Below are 26,710 nucleotides of genomic sequence, written 5' to 3'. Positions count from 1 at the left end.
CAGCCACATTTGGAAGTCAGTGCTGTGTTTATTATTTTACTCTTAGACTACAATCAGGAGTATAATTGGCTCAAGTGCAAGTCACATGATGAGAATTAATTTCTCTCACTCTGGCAGCCTGTGAGGATACCTAAATGGGTCCTGTAATGCTATCAGCCATGATGACATGCACACAGTCTGCGGTGACTGCCCAGAAGCCTTTGCAGTTCATTTGTGCAGCTCGTTTCAGTGTGTTTTAAAAAAAGATGTGTACCTTAACTGTTTGAGTACTGAATTTCTTTTTCAGAGTGCACTGATCATTTGGATCATAACATGGACAGAACTGATTACTTGGTGAGTTTCTAACATAAAACTGAACAGCTTCTTAAATTTTCGCTGTCTACTAGATGTAAAACTGTAATTTTGTAAAGTTGTCCCTGTTGTTAGGTATCACACCTCACTGGCTCATTGCTCTGTGTGACTTGCTGCCCTAAAATACCTTGCGGACAGTTAGAGGGTGAGTCTCCTTTTTTGCTACTGACAGGGCCAGCAGGCTGCCTTCAGATCTCTGCTTATGCTCTGCTCTGAATTCCTGAGAACGACCTAGGGTGACACTGCTCCTGATGCTTGCCAGGTTGTGTGAGAGCATCTGGTTTCTGTTGTCACCCCTCACTTCTCTCCCTTATGATAGGTGAGTTTTACAACATATATTCAAGGTGCCACAGGTGCTAAAAATGTGTCCATCCCTCAGTGAGTTACAAAAAATGTGCTCTGTGCTCCCTTTAAGAAAAACAAGTAGATCTTTCAGGCCAACCCATGTCACTCATTTTCAGGAGAAAACATTTGCCTGTTGACATGAGAAGGACATTTATTAAATTTTTTTTTAAAGTCACACTTTGTGACAGTAGAAACATGTAGGAGGAAAATATTAGGCTTAGAGTATGCAACAACCATGCCAGCCCTTTCCTGGATGCCAGTATTCATCAGTTTATACGATGTGACATTTAAAGGTGACATATAAAAGCTCATGGCCAGCCCATGTTATTTTTGTTCTGAGGTTGCTAGTGTAGTTTTCATATGATAAGGCTGATGTTATTCAAATCATAATACTATAGTCTGAACCTTGTCAGTTAAACTCATTGTAATCTGGACAAGGAAATTGTTTGCCTACTTACAAGCTTCACATATTTTCCAAACTAGCCATTGTGTACTGTGGGAGTTGCAGATGGAGGTGTGGGGTTGGGGTGGAGGGGAATTAATGGATCAGGGCATTTGCAATCTCTTGTTTTGTTGTCTTGAATTTAAAAGAACAAGCTCTTTCTCCTATCTTCAATCAGAGTTCTACAGAAGGGCCACACTCTGGCTGGATTTGTGCTGCGAGGCAGGAACAGATGTTGGGACCGTTTCCGAGTTCTGAACCCAACCCTGAGGGGAAACAAAAATGAGCCTGCGTTTCATGGGGCGACTCCTTAATTGATGTGGAGATGGATTAGATATCTGATTAACCCTGCGAGGGCAGGAACGGAGGTGGGACGGCCCAAGTGTGGCCCCAATTTAAACTGATCAATGGCTGCCATTTGGGCACTGATGCAACCAAGTGATAGGTCTCAAAACACTTGGTTTGCACAATGACTCAGCAGAGCCAAAGACCTTGCCTGTGCTCAGGTGGGTGCTCAGTTGTGATTGGCAGCATTGCCCCCTGTTCTTACTACTCCCCCACTGATGCCAGGAGGGTGATGATGCCCAGCACTACCTATGTGCTTACTGCCCACTCTCCTGTCACCTGTGCTGCACCAAGGACACCTCTTCAACTTTTACTTTTTCATGGGATCTGGGTGTCACTGGCAAGGCCTAATTGCTATAATTGAGTGGCTTGCTAGCCCATCTGAGAGGGCAATTAAGAGTCAACCACATTGCTGTGTGTCTGGAGCCACGTGTAGACCAAACCAGGTAAGGACGGCAGATTTCCTTCCCTAAAGAGCATTAGTGAAGCAGTTGGCGTTTTAATGACAATTGATGGTAGTTTTATGGTCATCGTTACTGAGGCCAATGCTGGATGCATTAACACTGCCCATGAAGATTTTTCCAACCCAACGGTATTGCCCATTTCTTCCAGGGTGCACACACAAATGTGCAGCACAACATATCCCATCTAACTCCAGCAAATGGAGTAGAGTCAGGGGAAATAGAGAACACTTCCCCTTTTTACGACAGTGGCTGCTATTTTCTGGTAAGTGTTTAAAGGTGCAGTCCTTTAATGAATGAGTGTGGGTTGGTGAATGGGTTAGTGAGTGGGTGTGTGGGTAGGTGAGTGTGTGGGTAGGTGAGTGTGTGGGTAGGTGAGTGTTTGGGTAGATGGGTGTGTGGATCAGTGGGTGTGTTGGTAGGTGGCAATGTGGATTGGTGGATGTGTAGGTAGGTGGGTGGTCAGGCAGTTGGGTGAGTGGGTAGTTGGGTCAGGGGCTGCTTGCGTGGTTAAAGGGATAGACAGCTGGCCAGGGGGTAGTCGGGTGGGGATATAGTAGGGTCAGGTCAGTAGGTATAAGGGAGGCCAGGGGTTAGTTGGGTCAGGTCCCGGTGTATCAAGTGGTCAGAGGGGTTAGTTGGGTAGTCGGGGGAATAGCCAGGTGAGGGGTTAGTCAGGCCAGGTCAGGGGGTAGTCTGGTGTCCGGGCTGGTAGTTGGTGGGGGGGTCCAGGGGGGTGATTTGGTGGTGGGAAGAGCGTGGAGTTACCCAGCTGTTCAACCAGGTTTTAATCTGTCTAATATTTCCTGGGTAACTATCAAAGTAAGTTGCGCTTATGTAGCCCAAGTCTCTGCCCTAAGCTGGGTCAGAGACATTCATAGAGGCTCCTGGGCAGTAGGGAATTGCCCATCAGAAGGTTAAACTTCACAGGCCAATCCCTCGTATGTTCACTTTTGGAGAGTCATATGTCCGGTCTCTGATGATCCAGAGACCAGAAGATTTGGGCCAATACATCTCTGTCATCATCTTTCATATTTCCTTGCAGAAAAAGACATCCTAAGCCTCTGCCAGTCTACTTTAAACCCATACATTTAGAAAATAAGCACCAATGTGCCATGCCTCTGATGGGTAGGTTGCAAGTCCATGCCCACAAAAGCCAATTCTCACCCATTCGCTTGTAGTGAGGTGCTGAGCAGAAGCCAGATGTATTGTCACAGTGGGGAATGAAAGCCATAGTGTGCATTATACAAAACTACTGCTGCACACCGTTTTGTAACCATAAGTATCCTCCCCTCATTAGATGTATTTCTTTCTGAAAATAGTCATGTGCAGAACAATCTGTATGTTCAGTGGCACATCCAGAGAAGGTAATGACCCTTTATATTGATATTTTCTTTGGGAATGATTTCTCTGCATTATCTCCTGGGTTTATTTTGAAATTGGGAACTCTTAGTGTTCCTGCAACTGTTCTACACTTAAAAGCTGACTGTCCACTCTGAGAAATATTTGGGATTTTGAGTACAGGGTTTTATGCCATTGAATTGTTACTTATCCTTTATGATTAGATGACTACAACTAACAATGTACGTTTGTATGTTTTAAAAAGAAGAATGAAAAATGGCCAGGAAAGAAGAAATTAAGAGGGGCAGTCAAAGGCTCGGGATATGAATTGAGATTTGAGGAGGGTTATAAAAGTAGACAACGCCTCTCCAACATTTATATTCAAAATTTGTGAAATACATGAATTCTTCCTTGCACATCTTTAGATTTGAAATTAAATCTGTGAGTTTTGTTATTGAACGCTATTATTGTTGCTTTTTGGGGTTATCGTTGAGGAGGGAATTTTGGTTCTCAGACAGTTGATCAATCTATTACTTCACCAGGCAGGACAGTATTTTCATCGGAAATAGGAGGGAGATTCTAACACTGCAAATCTAGCCTGAACTTTTAATGAGCAGAATAATGATGATGTGTTTATATAATTCTCTTTACATGAAAGAGTTGTAAGTCGAAGGCTTTTAGTGAGAGCTAATCCAGATAAATACTATACCACCCAAGCTATGTATAACAATGGAGGAAGTTGTTCTTGTCAGGGCAAAGGGATTTCCAAATTCTTTCCTTTACTAGTCCTATCAAAGTGCAAAACATTATCTGAAGAATCCAGCGATTCAAGTTTATGAAGTAGTTGAGAAAACAAGTTCTACACTATTTATATGGCTAGCCCAGTTCAGTTTATGGTCAATGGTAACCCCCTATCAACATCCTGGGGGTTACCATTGACCAGAAACTGAACTGGATGAGCTGTATAAATACTGTGGGTACAAGAGCAGGTCAGAGGCTAGGGATCTTGCGGCAAGTAACTAACCTCCTGACTCCCCAAAGCCTGTCCACTATCTACAAGGCTCAAGTCAGGGTTGTGATGGAATATTCTCCACTTGCCTGGATGAGTGCAGGTCCCACAACACTCAAGAAGCTTAACACCATCCAGGACAAAGCAGCCTGCTTGATTGGTACCTCATCTACAAATATTCACTCCCTCGACCACCGTTGCACAGTAGCAGCAGTGCGTACCATCCACAAGATGCACTGCAAGAACTCACCAAGCCTCCTTAGACAGCAACTTCCAAACCTATGAACACTACCATCTAGAAGGTCAAGAGCAACAAACAGCTGGGAACACTATCACCTGAAAGTTCCCCTCCAAGTCATTCACCATCCTGACTTGGAAATATATCACCGTTTCTTCACTGTCGCTGGGTCAAAATCCTGTTATTCCCTCCCTAACAGCATTGTGGGTGTAACTACACCACATGGACTGCAGTGGCTGAAGAAGGCAGCTCACCACCACCTTCTCAAGGGCAACGTGGGGTGGGCAATAAATACTGGCTCAGCCAGCGAAGCCCACATCCCATGAACAAATAAAAATAAAACCCTTTCCTCTAATCATTTAAAAAGGCTGTTCTCAGCTTGAGCATGTTTTTTTTCATATAGCCTTCAATATTTTGATTGAGATAATGACTTCTCACTAGGTTCTGTGAGTTTTAATACTGTTAGAAAGTCCAGTGGATTGCACGTCTTGCTTGCTGATTGGGCTTACCTGTTGCTTGATAAAGTAGAATGTGGATTTTCTCCTTACTCTCCTCATGCATGTTAGGTGGAGAACTTGGATCTTCGATCAAGAGATTTTGTTTCTACCAATTTGCCCTGTTTCTGATGAACCAAAGGTACAACTTTCTGCAATGGTGTAAATGGAATGGAAAGCTTCAGGAAATCTAGTTGATGGCATTGGAATCAAAATAGAGAAATCTGTTCATTTTTCCTTACTCTGGTTCGCTTTGCACTTCAAAGATTTGGCAAACTGCCACCATTTCAGAGACAAATTGATGACTTCAGTATATCCCATAGAGATAAAAATAGAAAATACTGGAACTGATCAGCAGGCCTGGAAATCTGTGGAAAGAGAAACAGAGTTGAAGTTGCACATTGATCTTTCATCAGAATTGGAAAAAGTTAGAGAGGTCATAGGGTTAATGCAAGAATGGAGGGGGAGAAGAACAAAAAGGAAGATCTGTTATAGGGTCAAATAGTAACAGTTGTATTTTGCTTTTGTATTAGAGATATTGGCTGAAGTTCTGGGGGCTGTGCATGTTGTATTATATCCCAGCAATGAGATTTCTTGATTCTACCTCTAATTTGTACAATATAGGCTGGAGTGATTGAATGACAAAAGGGATGATAGTGCAGGACAAAGGTGGATGAGAATGGGCCAAGTAAAGGGAAAAAGGGTGGGGCTAAATGGGAAAGACAGATTCATCATCAACAGCTGCCATCCAAAACCCAACAAAAACAATAAAGTAAAAAAGTGGGGCAGAAGTTATGATCTGAAATTGTTGAACTCAATGTTAAGTCCAGAAGGATGTGAAGTGCCAACTTGAAAGATAAGGTGCTGTTTCTCAAACGTACGTTGAACTTCATTGGAACAACGTCAGAAGCCTCTAGCAACAGTTGTATTTTGCTTTTGTATTAGAGATATTGGCTGAAGTTCTGGGGACTGTGCATGTATCCCTGCAATGAGATTTCTTGATTCTACCTCTAATTTGTACAGTATAAAGGAAAATGATCGAAGAGGAAGGCTTCAATTATGCTTTCAGTAATGAAAGATAAATTTACAGTTGCAACTCTTAACATTTTTGGGCCCAAGTTCTGGAGCTCAAAATGGGTAGATATTTCTGCCTTCTGATGCTTACAGTATTTCCATGGAACTGATTTTAATGCAGTGTGGGATATAAAGAACAGATTTGTCAGTTGCCTCGCTTTTTTCTTGGCTCTCCACCTGACTTAATGCACTGCTGGAATTGTTTCAAAGCGTGAAGATAGGATATGGAAGTAGAAATTTATATCACTAAAGAAAAATGCAAAAGCCCTAACCTACAGACCAGAATGGCCTCCTTTCCACTTTTATGTTGTATGTTAAGAAAAATAACACTGGGATTCTTCAGGCTTTTCTTTCATTTTAAAACAAAAACAGAATTACCTGGAAAAACTCAGCAGGTCTGGCAGCATCGGCAGAGAAGAAAAGAGTTGATGTTTCGAGTCCTCATGACCCTTCAACAGAACTGGATGAATCCAGGGAGAGGGGTGAAATATAAGCTGGTTTAAGGTTGGGGGGGAAATTCACAGACAAAAGAACAAAAGAACACAGAGGTGTTGAAGTTGGTGATATTATCTAAATGAATGTGCTAATTAAGAATGTCTGTGACATCTTTTGATTATCTGCTCCTATCACTGCTTGCTTGTCCCTACAACCACACCACCCCTCTCCACTTCTCTCCCCCCACCACCCAACCCACACCACCACCAACACCACCACCACCCACCCCCCCACCACCCCCCCACCTCCACCTTAAACCAGCTTATATTCCACCCCTCTCCTTGGATTCACCCAGTTCTGTTGAAGGGTCATGAGGACTTGAAACGTCAACTCTCTTCTTCTCCGCCGATGCTGCCAGACTTGCTGAGTTTTTCCAGGTAATTCTGTTTTTGTTTTGGATTTCCAACATCCGCAGTTTTTTGTTTTTATCTCTTTTTTTTCTTCATTTTAGTGTCCAGTTTTAAATGCACGTTAAGTCCTGCCTGGAACTCCTAAATAAAGACTACTAGCACGTGGACAAAAACTGATTTACATGCAGTACAACAATTTGCATTTATATAGCACCTTTTCAATGTAGCATATTTAACCTCCACTGCTCCTGTAATATTAAACTACTTGTCCAATACTTAACAATGGTTGAGTCTTAGCTTTTACCTGTTAAACATTGGGAATTCAGAAGCCATCATCCTTTAGTCCATCCTCTCCCTTTCCATAGCCACTGTTTCAAGTTTATAACCCTGTTTATAACCCTGGCATCCTTTTTGACTCAAAGTTGTGTTTCTGACTGCCTAATTCCAAACCTGTAAGATTGCCTGCTCTGCCTGCTTCAGTCTATGGAGTTACCATTCACCAGAATCTTAACTGGACCAGCCACATAAATACTATGGTTACCCAAGCAGGCTAGAGGCTGAGAATTCTGAGTTGCGTAACTCACCTCCTCACTTCCAAAAGCCTGTCCACCATCCACAAGACACAAACCAAGAGTGTGATAGAATACCCTCCACTTGTCTGGATGAGCACAGCTCCAACAACACACAAGAAGCTTACACCACCCAGGACAAAACAGCCCACTTGGATAGCGCTCCATCCATCACGTTGAAAGGCACTCCATTCACCACCAGTGCATTGTGGCAGTGGCGTGTGCCATTTACAAGGTGCACTGCAGCAACTCACCGAGGCTCCTTCAACAGAACCTTCCAAACCTGCAACATCTACAACCTGGAAGAACAAGGGCAGCAGATGCATGGGAATGCCACTTCCTACAAGTTCTCCCTAAGCCACACATCATCCTGATTTGGAACTATATTGTCATTCCTTCACTGCCGCTGGTTCAGACTTCTGGAACTCCCTCCCTAAAAGCAGCGTGGGTGTACAGCAGTTCAAGATAGCAGCCCACTACCACCTTCCCAAGGGCAGTTAGGACCTTATCAGTGATGTCCACCTGCCAAGAATGAATAAAAGAAAGGTGATAATAAGGCAGAGGACCAGAAGCTTGATCATTGTTTTAAGGAGTGTCTCCAAAGGAAGAAAGAGATATAAAGAGCTAGAGAGATATTGGAAGGAAATTCCAGAGCTGAGGGACTTGGCAGCTGAAGTCTCAGCCACCAATGATGCAGGGATTAAAATAAGGGATACTCAAGAGGACAGCATTAGGTGAGTGCAGATATCTCAGAGTCTTGTGTGGCTGGAAGAATTACAGAGATCATGGAGGGATTGGGATGGGAATTTTTAAATCGAGTTTTTGTTTAACTGGGAGCCAATGTACGTCAATGAGCATGATGTGATGGGTGAATGGTGCTTGGTGCAGGTTGGTCACAGGCAGCGTAGTCTTGAATGAGCTCAAGTTTATTGAGAGCAGAACACGGGAGGGAGCCAAGAATGAGTTGAAATAGTCAAATCTAGAGAAATAAATTTCAGCAGCAGATGGGTTGAGGCAGGGGCACAGTCAGGTTATGTAATGGAGATAAAAACAGTCCATCTTAGTGATGGCATGAATATGTAGTTGCCAGTGGTGTAGTGGGAAATTTTGAACTGCAGGAGCTCTGAAAAAAATGTGTTGGCCATATCATTTCTAAATCTACAATTATGTTGTTTTCCCATGTATTAATCATTTGAGTCCTCAAAAATCAGCAAACTATATTTTTTAAGTGAAAAGCATTAGTGCCAGTAGGCATAGGCATTTTATTTTGAAATGTGTGGTATTTTGAATCACTAGTCTTTAATGTAACTAGAATTTCATTATGTAACATTTTACAGGTTGAGTACCGGTTATCCAAACTCCTCCAGGCCGATCCCGTTTCAGTTTTCCAATAATTTAGGTTTTCGAATATGGTATATAAGACTAGGCCTACTTATATTACAGTAGCCCAAGTTTTGGCTAGCTATAGTCTAAAGTCAATAAAATAGTTAGAAAAGTAAGATGTATCACTGAATAATAAATGCAGGGTACCTGTAATAAGTTCCCACCTGTGGGCATCTTTGATTCTCCTTGTAGGAGAGGGTTCAGATTATCGATGTGCTGTGCTGGGAGCCATTCTTGAATCGTTCTTCCAGCTTCATCTGCCTCATCAACTTTGGTTTTTGTTTCATAACTTTGTCTTTTATTTTGTAGATTGAAATATTTCTTGCTCACTTACAAATGCACATTGCTCATTTAATAATGTTGCCTAAGGGCACATTCTCTACCGGATTCACCATATCATCCTCGTCATCACTGCTTTTATCATTTACATTTCATGTCCTAAGAATTGCCTTGGTCCATCGTTGAATTAATTACGTTATGTTGAGCTTGGAGATTTTAGAAATTGTCCTGTTTCCTATGGGCAGCTGTTTTCAATTCTGCCTTCAGACTGGCAATGAGTACTGAGTAGGCTGGAAGTGGAAAGTAGTTTTGGCACATTGTTCACCTTCAAGATTTCAATCTCACCTTCTGCAATTATTCTGGACCTCCACGTACACTCAAGCTTCACCTTCCAGGCACACTTTCAGATATTCGGCCATGTCAGACAGAAAACCACTGCTCCAAAGACCATCAGTAAGGAGCCACTGCCCTTCAACTGCCTCCTCGGATCTTCAGACTTCTTTTAACCACACTTTGCTTCTCCCTTTGCAGCTATTTCTTTAACTTGGAACTTTCTTTAACTTTAACTTTACATCAGGAAGTTCTGGGACCTTTCTCCTGTCCCCTTGCTGTGTCCAGTTCTGTGGGCCACCTCCTGTGTAATGGCACTCTGGCTCAGGTCACCCGACCTGCACTTTCGTAGTGTTTGGGGCCTTTTGTACTGCGCATGTGCGCAGGACCGTTCCCCAGCCTAAGGAGTGACAAAAGACAAACTGCATGTGCCAGCCAGTTCCCAGCCGGCGCGTGCACAAAAGACCTGGGAGCAGTTCCAGCCTGTCAGGAAATGTAGTTCCACGGCAACGGCAGCGACTATAAGTTCCCAGTATGTTCCTCAGGCTCAGGGGGAGTCGGGGCTGTCACTGGCCGGAAGAGGAGGTGCTGAAGTGGTGTTCCAGTGTGCTCCGGCAGCTCTACATCACTGGTAGTTGCAATTTCATCTCAGAGTCAAATATGACACCAAGGCCACAAAACTTCTGGTTCGGCCTCGGACAGTGGCCAGGGTGAGGGATAAATGTCACCTCAACCTGATATGGCTCTCCATAGATGTTGCCCGATCTACTAAGTGTTTCTAGCATTGTTTGTTTTAATTCTTGTGTCTAACACCATCAGACCTCAACTTTTCATCTTTCCTGTCAGGGCTGAGGCCCTTCAGTGCTGTTCTAAATAGACCTGTTAAAATGACATTAGACATGAATGCAATTTGGAGAAGCAGGGGATGCTGTGATTTTGAAACAACCTGCCCCCTTCATAGGCCCAGATCTCAAAGGACAAGGATGGTAAAATTGGGCCTTTAAGGTTGTATGTGGATAAATATATTTCAAATTTTCTTTTCATTGAGCAAGCTAGATGGAGTACCAAATATGTAGTGTTAAGGACCACCACCATTAGTAGAAATGAAGGTGATTCTTACCCACCCCCTTGTCACCTTCAGCCAGTTTCCCATCCTCCACCTACATGAACTCTAACTGAACCAATTGCATCTGTTCTCTTTGTCTGCATTCCGCATTTCCTATCTAAATTGGTGTACATTGGTTCTCAGTATTTCAATGTATTAAATCAAAATCCTCACCTTCAATTCCCTCCACAGCCTCAACCTACCCTCACCTCTAGGACTTGTCGAAGCATTATGTCCACTCCTGCATCTTTTTGTCCTCCAATTCTTTTTCTTTTTGTCATTGACTCCTTCTTCACCCCACTGGTGGTAGAGTCTTCTGGTGCTTCAGTCCCATTTTCCTGCTGCCCTCCCTAAATTCTTTGCCTCTGTTCCTACTTTACAACAGTGACTACACTTCAAAAGTACTTTAGTGTATTTGAAGCATTTTTGGATTCCTGAGGTCATGAAAGGTGTTATATAAACAAAAGTCTTTCGCTTTGTTTCTCCTTATGCATCATTGAAAATTTTCTCAGAACTCATCTTTTGCCCTAATCTTTCAGTCGCACCTGCGAATCTTGCCCTGCACAGCAAAGGTGTTATATGAGGTTGTTGAGATAAGCCGGGACATAATGCCTAAGTAATGCTGAGCCTTGGTTTTAAGGGCATAAAGAGTATAAGGTTGACCTGTTGATAAAATACTTGTTAATTTCTTTTGAATGATGGAGCCATCTTGGTACTTTAGTCACCACTAACTACACATTCAAAAGTCAGAATTAATCTAGCTGACTGATGAATAAAATATGATATTGCAGTAATCATTCTTAATCTCAGGCTTAGTTCTGTTCATGTAGTAAAAGGATTTAGCCTCCCTTACCAAAGATAGAATAACTACTTGAGTAACCTGAAGATTATCAGAGTGATATTCTGTTTAATTCGTATTGCTTTCATTATAATCGATACAACAAGGTAAGCTCTCCAATCTGCCACATTCCCAATGGATTCTCAACCAGTAATTAAATTCCAGGGGAACACTAGATTTCCGTTGCTGGAATTATCAATTTTCATGCAACAAATAGAAAACCAATTATCCAATATGTATAAATACCAGCAAGGGAAATCTAATTGCTGTACTTAGAGTCAATATCTTGTTCAATTGATGTCTCAGAAAAGACTGCATGTTACATCTTGCCAAATGATTACACAGGATGCCTGCATTTTCCCTATAAAAACTTATGATTGCAAATTATTGGTTGGGGTTGGGGGTGGCGGGGGAAGCATTCACTGGCAAAATTAAAGTGTTATGTGGAAATACAAGAATTAAGTGACAGTAGTTTAGTCAATTGTATGATGAGTAATTTTCATTTAAAAATGGTACTGTGGGTTTGGAGGAGAATGGAAAGGATCAGCTGGACAGAAAAAAGTAACAAGCAATGAAGTATACAGGAGAGTGACCAAACAAAGAAATTTGCTGACTGTAATTAGGAGCAGACAGAAAGTCTGGGTAGGGCTCAAGAGGAAACAGACGAGTAGGAGACATTATGGAGGGAAGATTTCAAAGAGAAAGAGGAAGTGGAAGGAAGAGACTATCAATGCTGGATGGCTTGAAAATTGAAGTTATTGGAAAATGAAAAGATTACCATAGGACAGAGAGACATACCTAAGACTACGATCCAAGGACCTGTCTCCTAAAGCACACATGATAATGATGATAAAAGCAAAATGATGATGATGATCTTGGGTAACATATTTGCTATTTGAAAGATTAAACTATAAGCATATCTATAATCCTATGCCACCCTCTTTTATATTGTTTAACAGCCTGCTTCTTGTCTTAGGACCCATGCTCTGTCTATTTACCCACCATGACTGAGTGAGCTTGCATGATAATGGCAGGCTGCAGTAATTGTTAAGTGAGTTAAAGTCAAGAGGAAGTGATACAAAGCTGGGGAAGAAGGAATGTTGCTTTCTCACGAGTGACTTGATGTCACTTTGTCTTATGATGATAAGAAAACGTTGTTGAATTTAAATATCAATATTGACCAAGGGGTGCTGGGGCAAAATGCCATTGACAAAATTGTTACAAGATTGAATGTTTCATGATTATCTTTGATCTTTATGAGTTGGATGACCAATGTGTTAATTATGCAATCCAGTGAATCTGGCAGAAGAGGACATTTACTGGATTGGTGACTTCCTTTCAAAAGGGAATTACTTGAAAAGGAAACATTTATGGGGCTATGGAGACAGAATGTGAAAGTGGCACAAATTCGATAACTCTTTCAAAGAGTCAGTACAGGATGATGGGCTGAATGGCTTCTGTCTGTGCTGTAAGATTCAGACAGGAGGCTTGCACTTTCACAAGATAAAAGCAAAATTCTGCGGATGCTGGAAATCTGCTGCAAAAACTCAGCAGGTCTGACAGCAATTGCGGAGAGGAATACAGTTAACCTTTTGAGCCTGGATGACTCTTCATCAGAACTAAAGAAAAATAGAAATGAGGTGAAATATAAGCTGTTTGAGGGGGGTGGGACAGATAGAGTTGGGTAGAAGGCCAGTGATAGATGGAGGCAAAGGAGAGATTGCCAAAGGTATCATAGACAAAAGGACAATGGGGTGTTGACGGTGGTGATATTAGCTGAGAAATGTGCTAATGGTGACATTAAGGGTAGAAAGCAGGACGAGTAAGTGACAAAAGCAAAAAAAACTGCAGATGCTGGAAATCCAAAACAAAAACAAAAATACCTGGAAAAACTCAGCAGGTCTGACAGCATCTGCAGAGAGGAACACAGTTAACGTTTCAAGTCCGTATGACACTTCAACAGAACTAAGGAAAAATAGCAAAGAGGTGAAATAGCAAAGAGCTGGTTTAAGGGGGGTGGGACAGGTAGAGCTGGATGTAGGGCCAGTGATAGGTGGAGATAATCAAAAGTTGTCATAGACAAAAGGACAAAGAGGTGTTGAAGGTGGTGATATTATCTAAGGCATGTGATAAAAAAGGTAGAGATAGCCCTAGTGGGGGTGGGGTGGGGGGAAGGGATCGAAATAGGCTAAAAGGCAGAGATAAAACAATGGATGGAAATACATTTAAAAATAATGGAAATAGGTGGGAAAAGAAAAATCTATATAAATTACTGGAAATAGGGGGATCAGAAAGGGGGTGGGGATGGAGGAGAGAGTTCATGATCTAAAATTGTTGAACTCAATATTCAGTCAGGAAGGTTGTAAAGTGCCTAGTCGGAAGATGAGGTGCTGTTCCTCCAGTTTGCGTTGAGCTTCACTGGAACAATGCAGCAGGCCAAGGACGGACATGTGGGCATGAGAGCAGGGTGGAGTGTTGAAATAGCAAGCGACAGGGAGGTCTGGGTCATGCTTGCGGACACACCGAAGGTGTTCCACAAAGCGGTCACCCAGTCTGCGTTTGGTTTCTCCAATGTAGAGGAAACTGCATTGGGAGTAGCGAATGCAGTAGACTAAATTGAGGGAACTGCAAGTGAAATGCTGCTTCACATGAAACAAGTGTTTGGGCCCTTGGACGGTGAGGAGAGGGGAAGTAAAGGGGCAGGTGTTACACCTGCTGCGGTTGCATGGGAAGGTGCCGTGGGAGGGGGTTGAGGTGTAGGGGGTGATGGAGGAGTGGACCAGGGTGTCCAGGAGGGAATGACCTCTGTGGAATGTCACCAGGGTGGGTGAAGGGAAGATGTTTTTGGTGGTGGCATCATGCTGGAGTTGGCGGAAATGGCGGAGAATGATTCTTTGAATGCGGAGGCTGGTGGGGTGATAAGTGAGGACAAGGGGGACCCTATCATGGTTCTGGGAGGGAGAGAAAGGTGTGAGGGCGGATGCACGGGAGATGGGCCGGACACGGTTGAGGGCCCTGTCAACCACTGTGGGTGGAAAACCTCGATCAAGGAAGAAGGAAGACATGTCAGAGGAACTGTTTTGAAAGTGGCATCATCAGAACAGATGCAACGGAGGCGAAGAAACTGAGAGAATGGGATGGAGTCCTTACAGGAAGCGGGGTGTGAGGAGCTGTAGTCGAGGTAGCTGTGGGAGTCGGTAGGTTTGTAATGGATATTGGTGGACAGTCTATCACCAGCGATTGAGACAGAGAGGTCAAGGAAGGGAAGGGAAGTATCAGAGATGGACCATGTGAAAATGATGTGGTGGAAATTGGAAGCAAAATTAATAAATTTTTCCAGGTCCAGACGAGAGCATGAAGCAGCACCGAAGTAATCATCGACATACCAGAGAAAGAGTTGTGGGAGGGGGCCGGAGTAGGACTGGAACAAGGAATGTTCGACACACCCCATAAAGAGACAGGCATAGCTGGGGCCCATGCGGGTACCTATAGCCACACCTTTTATTTGGAGGAAGTGAGAGGAGTTTAAGGAGAAATTGTACAGTGTAGAGAACAAGTTCAGCCAAACAGTGGAGAGTAGTGGTGGATAGGGATTGTTTGGGCTGATGATGGCCTGTTGAACAGGGGAGGACTGCTGCCCAAAGAAGTAAGCACGGAGATGAAGGCGGCGAGAAGAGTTTGGCATCGTGCCGAGCCCGAAATTCATTGAGGTGAGGGCGCAAGGATATGAAACTGAGTCCTATTTCAATCCCTTCCCCCCCACCACACCCCCACTACGGCCATCTGTCACTTACTTGTCCTGCTTTCTACCCTTAATGTCCACCATTAGCACATGCTTTAGCTAATATCACCACCGTCAACACCCTTTGTCCTTTTGTCTATGACATCTTTGGCAATCTCTCCTTTGCCTCCACCTATCACTTTCCAGCTCTACCTGTCCCACCCCGCTCAAACAGCTTATATTTCACCTCATTTCTATTTTTCTTTAGTTCTGATGAAGAGTCATACGGACTCGAAAGGTTAACTGTATTCCTCTCCACAGATGCTGTCAGATCTGCTGAGTTTTTCCAGCTATTTTTGTTTTTATTGCACTTTCACAACTTCATTTTTAAAAATACTGCACATTTTATAAAGTAGTTAGCATGGAATTCTGCTAATGCACAGTGATACATGCACAGTTTTGGTGAAACAGACTTTAAAAACAGCTATTAATAACTCACATCAGTACTGGCATGATGTTTGCCCATTTTTATGTGATAAACAGAAAGAATACAGTTTAGGGGATTAGAAAGGATTTGTATCTAGAGCAGACTAGAGCAGGGTTATCCTCTGCTTGTTAGCTATAAGGGATCTATGTGAAATGATTTGATCAACTCTAAGTAGATATGCTGTCCCATGCGTCTGCCATCTAGGAACCTGTGAGGTATTTCCGAAGTAGACCAAAGCCATTTGATTATCCATTCCACATGGGGAATTATCACAGTACAGAATACTGCACGTCAAGAACTGAACAGAATAGGTAATATTGCTGAAAAGAGAGACATGCCTCTGAATTTTTCATCTTGCACTTGTCAGGACAAACGCAAGAATGTCAAATTTCAAACAATCACAACAATTTACACTAGGAGAAAAGGGTGCTGATTGGTTGACAAGTCGACTTGGATTGCCCCAGGCGTTGTGATAGGTAATTAACCTGAAAATGATAAATAATGAGATATTGTAATATATTTATGCTCCTCACAGCTATTGTCGAATTCTGGTCTAATCTGTTATGGCCCCTCAATGATAATTTAACATTTTTTTCTGAAAGGAAGGTGTCATTTAACTTTCAGTGGGGATATGATCATGAAAATCATGTTTTCTTGAGCAAGCAGTTAGATATTAAATAGATAGTTAAAATTTAGTATCTAGGCAGTTCAGTGTTTTATGTATTTTTGGAAGCAATGGCATTCTTTCTTTAAGGAACATCAATTCCCTCTCCTTTCCTTACTGCTCAACATCTGTAGGTGGACTGCAAGCTATCAATGTTGTCTGCTAGATGTGTGTCATGGCCTAAGGCTACTCCCCCTCAAATTCATATCCTCTTCCTGCCAAGTGCCTGATCTCTGCTCGGTGCCTTCCTAAAACACCATAGCTCAGAGAGGGATATAAGGTTTTCAGGGGCACATCATTTAAGAGTTAACATTTACAGTTTAACAGGTAGCCTACCGGTGGGCTGGATGAGTAGAAATGCCTAGAGCTGACCAAATTTGGCAGTACTGTCATTGCAAAAGACACCTTGAGCTCAATCCATCTACATTATTTTTGCTCCCACAGTGATCTGGTTGTGCCTTTTATAGATGAAAATGATGCAGTTGTTAAAAGGAGCTTTAAATTTTATGGACAGTGGGAGAATAAAAATGTCTGATTAGAGTGTTATTGATACATTATACACAGTTACATCTTGGGATAATTTTAAAAAGCAGTGTATGTAGCCTTGTTTGCAAAAAAGCTGGGACAATACTGGGCCAGTTAAAATGCTAATGAGCTACTTTGAAACAATTCATTAGCCTTTCTCAGCAATCAAAAAAAAATCTTGCATCTATTTTTGGAAAGTTTTTGATAATTTTTTTCTGGCTGTCAACAGCTACAGAACAATCAGTTTTCTTTTGATTTGAAACAGCATAGTGTGAGGATACCCTCTGAAGTGGGAGTTAGGGATGAAGCAGACTTACCTGCGTCACCCACATCCTGAGACAAGTAATTAAAAAAGTAATAGTAATTTTATAACTGGATATCAGTGTTGCAAGATCCTCATGTGTCTTCATTCGGTGTGTCCATGCTGAATTTTGAACTTAATTTATACTCCAGTAAGATGGCATGCATGTCCCAGGAGGTGGAGAACACAAGGCCATGAGGTAATTTGTTTCTTCCAGCACGGAGGCATATTGCCACAGGCAACAACTGTAAAAGCAGTTGTCACATTGCTGGCCATCTAAGCCTTCAGCAGTGTCGGAAGATCCCCATCAGAATTGGAATGTTCCAAATGTGCCCTTTTGAGTAACTGTGCATGAGCGTTTATTTTTGGTGGTGAAAGAGTTGGTTTCTAAATCCATCCTGCAATATTAACCTGGAGAATTTAACAGAGAGAGTTGAATAAGTACCTAGAGAAAGATTTGATATGGTGGAATGATGGGTTTGTGTAACTTTATATTTCCTAGGGACTAAGACTAACCCTTTTTTTCCCAGTCCTCTACATTTCTTCATTGCAGATTCTTAAAAAGCCATGATGTTCAACTGTAAAGGAATATGAGTGATCTCTTGCCCCACTAAAATTATGATCGTCATTAGTTTTTTTATAGTTTTTTTTGGAAACATTCAATCTTAAGAAAAATGTGATTGAATGGAATATTATGTAAAGGCCTAATGGCAGTAACAATGAGTGACAAATCATTGATTTAGCTGTGTCTTAACATGACAGGATTGCCATAGGATTATTTGCCTCATGTCAGGACAATAACTGATCCAATGAAATCCTTCAGATGGACATGCTTCGTTAGGAGACATTGTGTAAACAAATTCTTTATGATGCTTGTGCTTAATTTACATTAACCAGCGGATTAAATAAAAGTGTTCTTGGTGCTGCAGGTCAGGCACAACACCAAAACAAAATTAAAATAAAAATAGCTGGAAAAACGCAGAGGTCTGACAGCATCTGCGGAGAGGAACTGTTCTGATGAAGAGTCATACGGACTCAAAATGTTAACTGCATTCCTCTCCGCAGATGCTGTCAGACCTGCTGAGTTTTTCCAGCTATTTTTATTTTTGTTTTGGATTTCCAGCATCCGCAGTATTTTGCTTTTATCGAAACAAAATTTTCCTCTTTGAGTATCCAACAGGTGCAGCATCCTAAGTTAAGTTTCTGTAAGGGCTGAGTGCTCAGACTTCCTTTCTCACAGCATATTTGCAATGTCCACGGGTACTGTTTGTACCCTGGCAGGAACTTTTGTGGGATTCGGGTTAAGAGGAGGATGCGAAGATATGAACACACAAACATATGAATTAGGAGCAGGACTAGGCCATTCAGCTGCTCAAGCCTGCTCCACCGTTCAGTAAGATCAAGGCTGATCTGACTGGGGCCTCAACTCCACTTTTCTTCTTAACCCCTGATACCCTATGACCCCCTTGTCAAAAAAAATCTATCTAACCCAGTCTTAAAAATATTCATTGACCCTGCCTCTACCACTCTCTGGGGAAGAGAGTTCCACAGCCTTCTGAGAGAAAATAGCTTCTCCTCATCGCCATCTTAAATGGGAGACACCTTATTTTTAAACTGTGCCCCCTAGGTCTAGTCTCTCCCACAAGGAGAAACATCCTTTCAGAATCCACCCCATTAAGTCTCCTCAGGATCTTAAATGTTTTAATAAGATTGCCTCTCATTCTCCTAGACTCCAATGGATACAGGCCCCTTATTACCAGGAATCAGTCCAGTGACCAGGAATCAGTCCAGTGAATCTTCCCTGAGCTGCTTTTCATGCAATTTGATGAGAACAAGAGGGTAGCTGCAGGCTGGACAGTGCAATAGCTATGGATTAGAAAGCTGGAATTGAGTCCTTGAGGATTTGTGCTGGAGAGTAACAGCCAGAAGGCCTCAAGATTTTAAGTTCGGTGGGGGGTTGGAAGGGGGGGTGGGGGGGTGGGGGTGGTGAGGTTGGGGGGGTGGGGGGGTGGGGGGGTGGGGGTGGTGGGGTTGGGGGGGGTTGGTGGGGTGGGGGGGGGGTGGTGGGGTGGGTGGGGGGTGGGGGGGGTGGTCGTGTGGTGGTGGTGCGTCAAGGAGGGATGGGGGATGCCAGAGGTTGAAGAGAAAAATGTAAAATTACACCTGCCTGCTCAATTTTCAGTGTAGTTCCCAGGATCCCTGGAGAGTCCCTAGTTCACAAGCCCTAGTGCAAGGCTCTGGGATGCCCAATGGGTCAGTATATGGTCTGAGGTACAGGCCTATGAGATAAATTTTAGTGTGACCAGGAAATTCTGGAGTATTTTAGTGAAGAAGAGACTTGATGTACTGGGTCTCTATCCTGTTGTGTCAGCTGTAGCTCAGTTGGTAGCCCTCTGAGTCAGAATGTTTGGGTTCAAGTACCACTCTAGGACTTGACCACATCAATCTAGGATGACTCTCCAGTACAATAGGAGTGCTACACTATCAGAGGTGCCATCGTTCAGATGAGAAATTTGCCCTCTTTGATGGATATAAAAGATCCCATGGCACAGAAGAGCAGGGGAATTATTTCAGGAGTCTTGGGCAATATTTATTCCTCAATCAACATCACAAAAACACATTGGGTGGAATTCTCCCATGTCGGTTCAATGGCGGGCTTGGGGGGTAGAATTTGGTGGGAGGTCCAAAATTGGTTTTACAGAAGTATGAAACGATGGTGGGATCTTCCATTACTGCCTGTCATGGCAGATGTCGACTCCTGCTAGAGGCTGGCATGAAACTGATTTGTATCCTGCGAATGGGATGCAGATGAAGGCCTGACTGGAATCATCCTCCCACCTCCCCCAACACCCCCACCCCCGATCGTTCACACACCCAAACACTTCTGGACTAATGCGATGTGCAAATGTTGGGACTTACCTTAAAGACCTTGGGCAGCTCGCGGAGATCCAAGGAGAAGATGGAGGCCTCCAGCTACCGGACCCTGGAGTACCGTATGGAGCACAGGGTAGATGGAGCTTTATCCACATGGCTCCTCCTGGAAGCAGCTTCCAGAAGGTGGAAGTTCTCCACACAGCAACCTCCCTCAAATTTCAGACATTCTTCCAGGAACTTCGCCTTGGGTTCGGATCCAGCAGGTGGAAGGCAGCAGGAAGTACTGTTGGGTGGTGAGGGTCTGCGGTGTTGGGGGGTTAAAAGAAGGCTAGGAGAGGAATGAAGAGGTAGTGTGAGGGCTTAGGCCTTGGGGGCGGTTGGGAGGCGTGGAGGGGGGTGGTGCGGGCCGTTAGGGGTGCTGGAAAGGGTATTACAGGTGGCACATGGAATGGAGCAAGAGAGTGGGAAGGATGTGGTGGATGCTGGGTAGGGGGGATGTTATGTGCACAACTGAAGAGGCATGTGGGGTGTTGAGTGTGAAGGGGGATGAGGGGATGTTGAGGTGTGAAGGGGATGGGGTTGTGTGAAGGGGGACGGGGGGTGGTGTTGAGATGTGAAGGGGGATGGGGGTTGTTTAGGTGTGAGGGGCATGTGGGGTCATGGGGATTATCAATGTCTGAAGGCGCATGAGGGTTGTTGAGGTGTGAAGGGGTTCACAGGGAAGGGTCAGTGGAGTCAGTTGTGGACTCCTGGGGTGCGAACTGAGGGTAGTCATGGTATGGGGGAATAGTGAGGGTTATGGGGCAGAAGGTGCCAGAAGGAATCTGCCACCCTCCCCATGGAGACCTCGATGTGCACAGAGGTCGGCATCACTTCATAAGAGAGCAGGCGGCCAGACTCCTCCAACTTATGTGCTACCCTGTTGTGGGTTTCTGACACCTCCGTGTGACGTACCCCTGCCTCTTGCTGACTCTCCACCATCAGTTGGAAGATTGATTCTAGAGGCCTGTCATCAGTCTTGGACCTTGGCACTCCACTGAGTGCCGGTGAATTCGGCTGACCCTGCCTCCTCCTGCTGCTGGCTATTGTCTGTGTGGTGACCACCAGAGTGCGAGACCCTTCCTGCACTAGAGCTCATACCCACTGAAGTGTGTGTCTCTGGGCTGGTGGAAATTGCAGGTGTCTGCTGTGATGCACATCTCTCCTCTTGTGTTCTCTCCTCGCTCCTCTCCGGACTTGGGCTTCTGCTGAGGCCTGACAGGGATTCCTCTAGCTCGGGCCTTGGCCTCTTTCTGGCGTCATCTGTAAGTGAGAGAGGAGAGAGTGAGTGACAGCATGAGCTGCCTCCAACGTGGAGACAGCCTTGGCCCTGAGGTTTGTATTCCATGCCTGGATACTTACTGGGTGGAGGGTGGAGCCCAGTCTCCCCATCTCCAATTGCCCGGTCTCACTCCACATCTGCCAGCTGGGCTGCCCTCTCTTCAAACTCTGTCAGAACCCCCTCCAGTCTTCTCATGTTCTTGCCAGTTGTGGCTTAACTTATCCTGCTCAAAGACAACGGAGAAGATGGGGTTGAGAGGAACTGTATGTTGCTTCCATTTGTACATAACAATTTCATGTTCATTTCTCCTGCTTCTACTCTTAGAGATAACCCACGGGATTGTGTAGCATGGCATGAATGTTCTGCAAATTGTCCAAAAGGGTTGAGGGCCAGCTCCATCCTGAGCGCTGAGCTCATCCACATGCAAGGATAAGGGTCAGCCATCTAATGCTGGAAGAGGATGAACGACCTTATCCACTCCACCAGGATAAGTGAGGCTAGCTTTCACAGCAGGAAACACTCCCTGTCCCCGCCTCTGGAATGGGACATTGTCTGGGATGGGAGAATTCCAACATTATCTCGTCATTATCACATTGCTGCTTGTGTGAGCTTGCTGTCTGAAAATTGGCTGCTATGTTTCCAACATTACAAATGACTGTACTTCAACAAAACTTAAGTAGTTGTAAAGTGCTTTGGGATGTCCAGTGGTCGTAAAAGGCACTGTATGAATGCAAGTAAAACAGAAAATGCTGGAAAAACTCAGCAGGTCTGGCAGCATCTGTGGAGAGAGAAACAGAGTTAATGTTTTGAGTCCATATGACACTTCTTCAGAGCCAGAGCTCCGAGCTAGTCATATGGACTTGAAATGTTAACTCTGTTTCTCTCTCCACAGATGCTGCAAGATCTGCTGTGTTTTTCCAGTATTTTCTGTTTTTATTCCAGATTTCCATAATCCACAGTATTTTGCTTTTATATAAATGGAAAATCTATTTTTCATTCTTTAACCTCTTTATTGCACCCGGTAGCTGACATTTCCTATTGAAAATATAGGTTGTACCTTTTTTTTGATGCAGCATAAACCACATGTGTTCTTACTAACTGAGGCAGCTAAACTTTTTGTGCTTGCTGACCTGTGCAGACCTTAGTGGAAAATAAAGCCACCAGCCACATGGAAACAAATTACAACTTGAATGTGCCCACTTTTAAAGGGGAATTGTTTGCTTTAGATAAATAATGCTTGCTCTGAGAGAAATTGCTGCTGCTCAACTGTCGCCCTTGGGTTACACAACCACTCTCTGAGGATATTGCATAAGAATAGTTTATCTTTAGAAAGTATGCAGCAGATGGGAATTGATGTGCATGTTTGTATGTGTTTATTGCACAAAACTCGAGTTCAGTCCAGCAGAACTTAAACCTCATTTTCTGGATAACTACTATGAAATTTGTATCAAATGGACTTACATTTTTTTTGTCTTTTTTTCCCAGCTCTCCCCAAAGGCACTGAATCTTGCTTGATTACAATTCTACAGATGCTGTTTGCCCTGCAGGATCTCAGCATTCTTCATGTGTATACCAAGCCAGTAAGTGTCCATTCTTCATTATGTGAACTTGACTGCTGCCGGTCAGCATAGGCTGTTACCCGTGGAAGGCATCATCGGCCTAAATCCTTCCCTTATCTGGTGACCAAACATGTGAGTCTAGTAAATATCGCCTTTTGGTTCCAGAAGTGGGTAGGAGTAGAAACCTGTTCCATTTTCTCCCTCCCAAACCTGCCCTTACTAAGATCTACTAGTTCAGTTAAACTGAGTCAGGTTTTGTGGGCCTACGCAATGTGTGAGTTTTGCATGTTCCAGAGTAAGGCAATTATTACAAGCATTTTTGGAAATCTGCCTCACACTAAGTAAAAGCTCAGAAATTGTAAACCAACTCATAAAATTACACTTCTCATTGGGATTAAATAAAATCAAATTACAATTTGACATTTGTCATAAATGGGAGAGATGAAATTGCTGAAGGAACTCAATAAAAATATATTATTCAATAATTTTGATTTCCCCCGACTCTGTCACAGCTCCAGCTGTGATCCAGCTATGATCTTTAGGGCCTCTTTGTCTGTCCTTCCTGGTTATTAAAATCTCTTTAATTGCTCCAGTGCATAAATTTCAGGCATGGATGGATTAGGGACATGTAAAGGCTGTTACATCTAGATTGGGGGCTTGAGGGTTGACTGGATGCAGAGCTTTTTTTATTATTCTTTCATGAAATGTGGGAGCTGCTGGCCTGGCCAGCATTTAGTACCCATCCCTATTTGTCCTTGAGAAGGTGGTGGTGAGCCGCTTTCTTGAACTGCTGCAGTCCCTGTGGTGTAGGTACACTCACAGTGCTGTTAGGAAGGGAGCTCCAGGAATTCGACCCAGCAACAATGAAGGGACGGCGAAACATTTCCAAGTCAGGATGGTGAGTGAATTGGAGGGGAACTTCCAGGTGGTGGTGTTCCCATGTATCTGCTGCCCTTGACCTTCTAGATGGTAGTGGTCATGGGTTTGGAAGGTGCTGTCTCAGGAGCCTTGGTGAATTCCTGCAGTGCACCTTGTAAATGGTACACACTGCGGCCACTGTGCGCTGGTGGTGGTGGAAGTGGATGCGGTGCCAAGCAAGTGGACTGCTTTGTCCTGGATGGTTTTGAGCTTCCAGAGTGTTGTTGGAGTTGCATTCAACCAGGCATGGAGAAAGCGGCATTTGGACATGGACTGCTTTAGTATCTGAGGAGTTGTGAATGGTACTAAACATTGTCCAACCATCATCGAACATCCCCACTTCTGACCTTATGATGGAGGGAAGGTCATTGATGAAGCAGCTGAAGATGGTTGGGCCAGGATATTACCCTGAAGAATATTTGCAGTGATGCCCCAGGACTGAGATGATTGACTTCCAACAACCACAAACATCTTCGATTGTGCTAGGTATGACTCCAACGAGCATAGAATTTTCTCCCTGATTCCCATTGACTCCAGCTTTGTGAGGGCTCTTTACTACCACACTCGGTCAAATGAGGCCTTGATGTCACTCTCACCTCACCTCTTGAGTTCAGCTTTCTTGTCCATGTTTGGACCAAGGCTGTAATGTGGTCATGATCTGGGTGATAAAAGCAAAGAACTGCGGATGCTGGAAATCCAAAACAAAAACAGAAACAGAAATACCTGGAAAAACTCAGCAAGTCTGGCAGCATCGGTGGAGAAGAGCACAGTTGACGTTTCGCATCCTCATGACCCTTCAACAGAACTAAGTGAATTCAGTAGGGCTTTCTCCTCCCAAATTAACAGGCACCCTACAATTTGGTTTACAGGCTTTAGCTTCATACAGGCCTGTAAACCATACCTTTGGATCCTGCTGGATGGGAGAAGTGTGATTTATGGAGTTAGTAATTAGTGTGTTCCACACTGTAGCCTGTGATAGGCACAGGGCATCAATAATCTGGAAGCAATATTGTACAAATATGTGATCTAGCAGGATTGCATTCCCCTGAAATACTGAGGGATAAAATTGTACATTATCTATTTATAGGTTATTCCAGTTTTAGGCTAAGTGCTCTTGCCTTCGTTTTGCACCAGCCTTAGTTAATTTTTCCTTTCAGTAAGAACACTTTCAAAAAAAATCTGAAAAACTATTTTATTTTTAAATGTCAGCAAAGCTGTCTTTGAGGGCAGCCTGAAAATTAACTTAAGCTCTGACGTTGGAGCCTTGTGAAAAATTATTGTACAAATTTATGAAATAAAATCATTGGTTTAAATGTGACTTCAGCCAAGGCATACCAATGACTATATTACTTTGTGGTTAGCATCCAAAGAAACAGTTGATGGCCAAACTGCTTCATTTCTGTTGTTAGTAGCAGTAACATTTGAATTTGTTGTTGGGAGTGCTTTAGAATTGTTGCAGAATTTTTTTGGTTGAATTTTGTTCTACTTCTGAGCAATGTATTGTCATGCAACATTCATTTTGCATACAGCTGAGTCCCAAATATAGCAATGAGCTACAGTAAATGGCTAGCAAATTTGTCTTAGTGCTATTCAAATGAGGGATGAATGTTGGCCAGGATACCAGGAAAATCTCCTGTTCAATTCTGAAAAAGTGCCATGGGATCTTGTACACTTGTAAGGGACCTATTGGTTTAACTTATCATCTGAAATCAAAATGGAGGAGTGGGGGGATATCCAATCCCATCAATTTCCCTGTCGGGCATGTTAGCTTAATGTTAATCCCATATAAAACTTGGGCCGGAATTTTGTCACAGTATGCAGTTCCAGATGTTGTAACTGGAATTATATGCCATCTTTTATGCGATCTTTTTGCCGGTTCCCATGCAATTACAATTAAAATTCTAAGTGCCGATGGCATGCATGGGAAATGCTTGCAGTTCAGCAGTGGGAGAAGCTTTTCATTGTTGAAACTCACCATCAGCTGACAATGCTGGAGGTATGGGGGAGCTATAAGAGAACCTCCTGGTCAAATAGGGAGGCTCTGCTTCACAGTCACAATTTTCCTGCCCAACTCCATTGCCATTAACATAAGACTTGAGAGCACGAAGTAGGCATGGGTGTTTTTCAAATTTAAATTTCATTTGTAAATATTTCGCCTTACATTTGGTTTCACTTTATTCATGTGTGCATCACTGTTATTTGGCACTGGCTTGAGACTAGCTTTGTCAGAGAGCTAAATGTACTGGCATGAGCATGGTTGGCGTGCATTGATAGATACAAGGGAGTTGGGGACATTTCCTTTTATTGTGGAAGAAACAATGTTGCGTTTTTCTGTTCACTCTTTATTGAATGTTTATGTTAGTGTTCAGTGTTGTAATTACCACACTCTGGGGCATGAACTTGCAGGCTCAGCTGGCCTTCCCTTTTACACATTGTGAAGGGGATTGTCCAAGGTCGCTCTCAGTGGGGATAATTGAAATGTTGTAGGTGAAATCAAAGGCCTATAAGGACCCTTCCAGCTGGACACGCATTTGGACAATACTGACACCTGCCTTGAGGCCCCTCATTTTCTTACCTTGACTGACTGACTGTTCCCAGCACCCCTCCTCCTACACACACCCAAGATGCCAGACCCTTCCCACTTCACACCTCCATGCCACCCTGACCCCACACTCTTTCCTTCCCTGGATCCCTCTTCCACTTCTCCATGCTCCTGACCCTGGTCCTGACACCCTCACCATTAACTCACCCCTGCCGGTCCCAAGCCTCCATGCAAGCTGCCATTCTCCTACTCCCCTGCTTTGTGACGTGGAGTTAAACAGTGAAAACCGCTGACTTTATACACAACTGAACAAAGCTGACTGGTGCACGCCACCTGCAAACGATTGGGA

General features: G+C 43.6%; 1 protein-coding gene across 1 annotated transcript in view; it reads left to right on the top strand.

Moving 5' to 3' along the window:
• The first annotated feature begins 206 nt into the window (after positions 1-206).
• Positions 207-26,710, top strand: part of znf532 (zinc finger protein 532) — a 195,147-nt gene continuing 168,643 nt past the window's right edge. Inside the window, exons 1-2 of the mRNA XM_041185665.1 lie at positions 207-333; positions 22,828-22,922. The gene's annotated coding sequence lies outside the window, so the exon portion shown is untranslated. The remainder of the gene's footprint in view (positions 334-22,827; positions 22,923-26,710) is intronic.

The sequence above is a fragment of the Carcharodon carcharias genome, chromosome 1 (genome assembly GCF_017639515.1).
Source record: "Carcharodon carcharias isolate sCarCar2 chromosome 1, sCarCar2.pri, whole genome shotgun sequence".
Taxonomy (NCBI): Eukaryota; Metazoa; Chordata; class Chondrichthyes; order Lamniformes; family Lamnidae; genus Carcharodon; species Carcharodon carcharias.
Note: the sequence above shows the minus strand (reverse complement) of the source record. Positions and strands in the feature narration are given on the sequence as shown.